The sequence below is a fragment of the Petaurus breviceps genome, unplaced genomic scaffold, assembly GCF_028583685.1.
Source record: "Petaurus breviceps papuanus isolate PSGF00001 unplaced genomic scaffold, PetGlider_PUasm1.0 86581, whole genome shotgun sequence".
Classification (NCBI taxonomy): domain Eukaryota; kingdom Metazoa; phylum Chordata; class Mammalia; order Diprotodontia; family Petauridae; genus Petaurus; species Petaurus breviceps.
The window spans coordinates 2546-9965 of record NW_027186770.1 but is presented as its reverse complement, the minus strand read 5'-3'; the positions used below and the strand labels follow the sequence as shown (position 1 = coordinate 9965).

The 7420-nt window shown below is 43.5% G+C and overlaps 1 pseudogene; it reads left to right on the top strand.

Annotated features, from left to right (window-relative positions):
- Positions 1 to 2745: 2745 nt before the first annotated feature.
- Positions 2746 to 3297, top strand: LOC138176332 (histone deacetylase complex subunit SAP30L pseudogene; annotated as a pseudogene).
- The last annotated feature ends 4123 nt before the right edge of the window (positions 3298 to 7420 follow it).

Sequence of the window (7420 nt, the reverse complement as noted above, 5' to 3'; positions counted from 1 at the left end):
CCAGATGTTGAAACCCAGATGTTGATTTGGTATGGATATAATGGTTGGACAGTTTGGAAACTGTCTGCTTGATCTGTTTCTCTGTCTTGATAATTCTGTCTGTATACTTTGAAGTTCATGGTGCTGACCTTTTTCCCCTGAAATAGGTAAATGATACATATTTGACTGATTAAAGTAAGCTTGTTAACCCATTTTGAGTTGCTTTCCTTTAACAAAGCAGATCCAAGAACCTGTGTTGGCAGCAAACCCTGGGGACGCTTGGGGTGCTTGCTGCTACACCTTCCTCTCTCCCTCCCTTTCCTTCCTTTCTTTCTTCTCCCCTACCTTTTCTTCCTTCCTTCTTTTCTCTATCCCTTCTACTTCACTCCCTTCCTTCCTTTCCTTTTTCCCTCTATCCTTTCTTTCTCCCTCTACCCCTGCTTTCTTCCTTCCTCTCTCTTTTCCTTTGCTCTTTTCTTTCCTATCTAGTTCCCTTCTTCCAATGGAATAAAGGAAGTTTTTGTTTATAACCATGGTTAGCTCTTTGGCTTTATTTTGTTTTTGTTTTATTTTATTTTATTTTTTAGAGTTCAGTGTGGTTGTGATAAACTATGAGGGCTCTCTAGTATTTTTTTTTGAGTTGGAAAAGGTTGCATTACCTCTGTAGCTCTTTGGTCATTTGTTTTCAGAGTTAACACCTCCCTCCCTTCCTTCCCCTTCCTTCCTTTTGTTCATTCCCTTGCTTCCTCCCTTCTTTTTCACTTCCTCCCTCACTCTCCTTCCTTTCTTTCCTTCCTCACTTCCTTGCTTCCTTTTCTTCCTTCCTCCCTTTCATCCTTCATTTCATTCCACCTGTCTTCCCTCCTGTCCTTCCTTCTTTCTTCCCTTCATTCCTTCCTTCCTACCTTCCTTTTCCAAAATGAAGGGAAAAGGAAAAGAATGAATGCATCATCATTTAAAAATAAAATAATTTGGGTAGGGGAGGCTAGGTGGTGCAGTGAATAGAGTACCATACGTGGAGTCAGGAGGACCTGAGGTCAAATATGGCCTCAGACACTTCACACACACACACACACACACACACACACATACAATAGCTGTGTGACCTTGGGCAAGTCACTTAACCCCAGTTGCCCTACCTTTCCCCCCTCTAAAAAAAAGCAATAATAATAATTTGGGTAGAGCTAAGATGGAGAAAAGGCAGGGACTCACCTGAGCTTCCCAAATTCCCTTCCAAAGAACTTTAAATAACACCTCAAAACAAATTCTGGAGCAGCAGAATCCACAAAAAGATGGGGTGAAATGATTTTCCAGCCCAAGTCAACTTAGAAGGTCAATAGGAAACGTCTGTCTCACCAGAGTGACAGTATCTAAAGCAGACAGTAGAGGCTGTACCATACAAAACCAGATGCAGGCTTTGGGGGCAACTGAATCAGTGGCAGAAGCATATGTCTCGGTCCACAGATGATAAGGGGATTAGACAACTAGTCAGAAGATTACAGGTGTCCCTTTGCTGGCTGTAGGGTTCTATTGCATTACCCAAACTCTTATCTGGTCACAGGCCTGGGTTGTAATCAGAGGGCAAAGAAGAGCACTAGCACACCAGAATTTGTGACCAAAATGAAGGGCAGCCCTTGTCATAGTTCCAGAGTGGAAAAGAATACTTGTGGTAGGGTGGAGCCAAGATGGCACAGTAAAAGCAGGAACTTGCTTGATCTCCCACTCCAACCACCTACAGTATCTATTAAAAATTACTCTAAATAAATTATTGAGCTACAGAACCCACAAAGTGATAAAGAAAAACAAATCTCCCACTGAAGGCAGCCTGACAGGTCAAGAAGAAGGGTCTATCACACCAGGCTGGAAATTGAGCACAGGCCTGCATGAGCCCCATAGGCCCAGACTTGTGGCCCAGACCTGCCAAAGCAGACTTCAGGAGAGTGAATCACCAGCAGCTGTAGTAGTTTCCAGACTTTTCAACCCATAAACACAAAAGAGAAAGTAAAAGGCCAGTAGGGAACTCTGCTGGAACTAGGTGAGAGAAGAGGCCCTGCCCCCAGAGCAAGAGGTGTTGGTGGGAGCGGTGCAAGCTCTGCAGCTGCTGCCACATGGCTCCCTGCAGAGCTCCTGGCCTGCAGTGTAGGGTGACCAAGTGACCATTCAGAGGGTAATCACTCTTGCTTTGACCTGCTTGTATCTGGGTCACACAGTCCTGGGTGGTGCCCCTGGGGTAAGGAACACTAGTGTGCCAGAGATGGTGGTCCAGCCTGTAGAGACGGCATCCTCCTGGTGGCTCTGACAACTGCAAAAACCACTGTAATTTGGAACACAGCTCTCTCCACTCTGGAAGCAGAGTTCTACCACGGTGAAGAGCTCAAAAGTCAAGTAACTGGCTGCCAAGATGAGCAGGCAGAGAAAGTGCAATCAGACCATGGAAACTTTTTTTGGAGACAAAAGGATGAAATCATGGAACCAGAAGAAGACAACAAAATCAAATCTCCTGCCTTCCACTGCGGCCGCTGCCTTGGTGGCCACCTCGGGGAGAGTGGAGCAGCCCAGTGGGCACCGCAGGGCTCACTGGGCTCGGGGGGCCATGGGTTCGAGGCCCGGCCGGGCACTGAGCTCAGGCAGCAGGAGGCCGGGCCGGCCGGGGGGGGGGGGGGGGGGCGGGGGGGCCCGCCTGGGGGGGGGGGACACTACCGGGCCGGGTCCCGGGGGCAGGGCCTCGGGCTCCCTGTGAGCCTACCGGGGGCCAGGGCCGGGGCCATGAACGGCTTCAGCTTGAAGGAGGACAGCCAGGAAGGGTCCCCAGCCCCGGCCCTGGCCCCGGCCCCGCACCCGCCCCCTGCTACGGCCAGAGCTGCTGCCGGATCAAAGACGGGGAGCGCTACGTCCGGCCTGCGGGCAAGGCCTCCTTCAGCAAGAGGAGCCAGAAGCGCATCTCGCAGAAGAAACTCCGACTGAACATGGACAAGAGCATTAACACGTTTGTATGTCTATCTGTGATTTTCACAAAACTTTCATCCAGAGTCTAGAAACAAAAGGAAGCACAAGGCCAGTGAGGACACCTGCGGAGATTCTCCGGAGCATGAAGCAGACACCCCGAGGTGGGTTTGCGCCAGAGGCTACAAAAGGCATTACAAGCTGCAGCCCAGACCAGGATGCAACAAGGCCCGGCCAGCAGAAACTGTCAGTCGTCACTTCCGGAATATCCCAGTGAATGAGAAGGAGACCCTTGCTGATTTCATCTATGGGGTGAAGAGTAGCCTGGACCAGAGAGCAGAGAGTAATGAGCATCGGGAATGCTGCAGAGTCTGACTGCAAAGAAATAACGGACAATACTTAATGGACTGGTGATACCTGCTGCATTTGTACCTATGAAGACTGTTAAGTTCTACTGTAAATTTAAGCAAAAAAAGTGTGAATGATGGAAGAATTCAATTTTCAGTTCAGTTCAAGGAAGATTCATTAAGTGCCGACTATATATGTAAGCCCTTTGTGGACAGGAGTAGTGGATCCTATTGCTTCAATGTGTGTATAGAAAGACTTTCCTTTAAGACTGGATTGAGAAATAGAGCCAAGCACTGTTACATGACTGTGGCAGACTATGATGCAGCAGATTACAGCGTTAAATCATTTCTTCTGCAAATGTGAGATCTAATAGGTTATAAATCAAAGAACTCAATAACTACTCTAGAGCCAGATGGCCATCATGTTGGGACCCAGCCATGAATGCCAGGGAAGCAGCAGTTGAGGATTAAGGTGCATGAGCAGAAGGATGTCTGTACTTTCATGTCACCTGCCCAGGGCCCAGAAGTCCCTCATTTCTCACCAGTTTTGCAGTGCACTGAAGTCAGCCAACACATCCTTCTGAACCCATTGGAAATCTGTTTGTGCCTTGCCTGGAGTAAGCACTCAGATAAAGATCTGTTGGTTCATTGAGCACCAAAAAATACCAAATGTGAACAGCTGCCACAGATCTCTTCTGTTGGATTGGTAGGAAAGATTAGTGTCATGCTTCCGGTAAGAATTGGACTTCCCAACTCTAAGATTTTGTGACCTTATTTTTGAGAGAGTGAAAGAAATACAAGTATTTGGGGTGTGTGGGTGTGGGTGTGTGTGTGTGTGTGTGGTAAGTGGGAGGGAGGGTGTTGGGATGATTCAAGCCAAATTAGGATTTCAGGGCAATTGTATTTGTTGAGCAATGTTGCATTTCTAGAAATAGTGACATGAAAATCCTCATATCTGGTGTTGCTATTCTTGATACACACACAGCTATTTTTGCTACTTCCCTCCTTCATGAGCAAATTCCTTGGGCAAATAGAAGATTCCTTCATAATCACCAAGAATAGTAATGTAATATTTTCCATTCAAAACCAGTTAAGGAACAGAAAATGTTTGGACTTCAATGATCATGCAGCATTGTCAGGCCTCCAAAGGTGTCAAATAGAGTCTATACCAGTAACCCATGCATGTGCAGTTTGCTTCTCCTTGACTGATAAAATCAAGCTTGGTAATTTACCCAGTATTTGATGTTCTAAAGGTAAGATTCTTCCCATATAATTATATGTCAAAGCCAAGGTATTTTTTTTCTTAAAGTTTTATGTTTGAAAGTATGCTTTTTGCAAAAGGCTATAATCAGGGTGTTGGGGGTGGGGAGAGAAAAGAAGAACTTGGATTTTAACTTTCTGATTTTCTTGAGTTTTGTATTTCATGGTCAACTGCCATGTCCTTCCTTGGTTTTGACACTGAGATCTTAACCTTAAGCAATGGAAGTAGTTTTGCCCCAAACGCAGAATGTTAATATTAGTATAGTGGAGACACCAGGACTGTGGAAGTGAGAGAATTGTTGCTGGGTGGTTTTACAATTTTAGACGATTTGGTGGAGCAGATCCATATAAATACCACCTACAGGTCACTCACTACCAGGAGCCCTTCTGTAGCTCAATTGCAACATGCTCCCCTCACTGGAAAGCTTTTTATCCACATCCAAAATGCATGTTCCAAAGACCCAAGCATTTTAAAATATTTGTAAATGAATGTATATAGACTACACTTTGGATCTTGGGGATTTTATTTTAGTGTGCTTCCTGCCCAAAACAAGAGGGTGAAGTTTGCTCCCTGAGGACTTTGCATTCATTTCAATTCTTTGTAGATTTATTCATAGAATCAGTCACCATTCTGTCATGCTTTGCCATTTACAGAGCACCTTTGTCACCACAAAACTAGGAAGTAACTAGAGCAAGAATTATCCATATTTTACAGAGGAGAAAATGGAGGTGAGTGACTTGTCCAAGTCACATGGGTGACTGGGTCATCAGTGGTAAAGTGAGGACTCACACCAAGGTCTGCAGGCTGCAAGTTTAGTGCTCATCCTACTACACTATGGTGCTTCGAGCCTATATTGCTGTTTTTAGCTAAAGGATTTTGGGGTGATTAAAAGAACCTACACCACTGGATAATGTGTACATCTTATTTTAATGAGGTTGATCCTTTTCCAAGAGACTGTCAAAACCTGGTAGACCCCACCAGAATTCAGTACTGTCCCTCCCTCATTCATTACTGAAAGGGGGCGATGTTCCCTCCAGGATGTAGTTGATGGGGCAGTTGGGGGGCCTATGGATTAAAGCAGTATTTGAATGCCCTCTGTGAAAATGTTGGTATTTCAAAGAATAAAATATCTCTCTTAACTCAGAAAAAAAAGTCAAAACTCCTGCATCAAAAGCTTCCAGCAAAAATATCAAGTGGTAACAGGCCATAGAGGAGATCAAGAAGGATTTTGAAAACCAAATAAGAGAAGTGGAGGAAAAATTGGGAAGAGAAATGAGAATGATGCAATAAAATCATGAAAAGAGAGTTAACAACCTGACTGAAGAAAATAACACCTTAAAAATAGACTAACTCAAATGGCAAAAGAGGCTCAAAAAGCCAATGAGGAGAAGAATGCCTTAAAAAGCCAAATTTGCCAAATGGAAAAAGAATGTCAAAAACTCACTGAAAAGAATCATTCCTTCAGAATTAGATTGGAGCATATGGAAACTAGTGATTTTATGAGAAATCAAGATACTATTAAACAGATCCAAACAAATGAAAAAAATAGAAGGCAATGTGAAATATCTTATTGGAAAAACCACTGACCTGGAAAACAGATCCAGGAGAAATCATTTAAAAATTATTGGACTACCTGAAAGCCATGCTCAAAAAAAGAACCTAGAAATCATTCTTCAAGAAATTCTCAAGGAAAATTGCCCTGATGTTTTAGAACCAGAGGACAAAATAGAGGTTGAAAGAATCCACCAATCACCTCTTGAAAAAGATCCCAAAAAGAAAACTACTAGGAATATTATAGCCAGGTTCCAAACATTCCAGGTCAAGGAGAAAATATTTCAAGCAGCCAGGAAGAAACACAATCAGGATAACACAGGATCTGGCAGCTTCTCCATTGAGGGATCAAAGGGCTTGGAATATGATATTCTGGAAGGCAAAGGAGCTGGGATTAAAACTAAGAATCACCTACCCAACAAAACTGAGTATCATGTTTCAGGGGAAAATATGGTCATTCAATGAAATAGAGAACTTTCAACCATTCTTGATAAAAAAAAACCAGAGGTGAATAGAAAATTTGACATTCAGATACAAGAAGCAAGAGAAGCATGAGAAGGTAAACAGGGAAAAGAAACCATAAGGAACTTATCAAAGTCGAACTATTTACATTCCTACATGGAAAAATGATAATTGTAACTTATGAAATTTTTCTCAGTAAGAGAAGAGTTGAAGGGAATATAAATGTGTGTATGCATATACACACACACATACATACATATGTCTATATAGGAGGGTATATGGGCATATGAATACATATGTGAATGTGTGTATGTATATATATATGTATAGAGGTACACTAGAGGGCACAGAATGAACTGCATAGGAAGGAATGATATTTAGAAGGTGAAATTGAGAGGTGAGAGGAATATAATGAGAGGGAATGGGGTAAATTATCTCATATAGAAAAGGCAAGGGAAAACTGTTACAATGGAGGGGAGGAACAGAAAGGCAAAAGGGAATGAGTCAAACTTACTCTCATTGAATTTGGCTTAGGTATGGAATGACATACACACTAAATAGAGTATCTCACCCTACAGGAGAGTAGGGGGGAAGGGGATGAGAGTGGGGATGATGGAAGGGAGGGCAGTTTGGGGGGAGGGCTTGGAAGCACACACTTTTGTAAAGGGACAGGGACAAAGTAGAGAATAGAACAAGTGAGGGGCGGGATAGGATGGAGGGAAATATAATCAGTCTTTCACAATATATCGACTATGGCAATGTTTTGCATAGCTACACATGTACAACCTATATTGAATTGCTTGTCTTCCCAGTAAGGGTGGGTGATGAGGGAGAAAGGGAAAGAATCTGGAATTCAAAGTTTTAAAATCAAAATCAA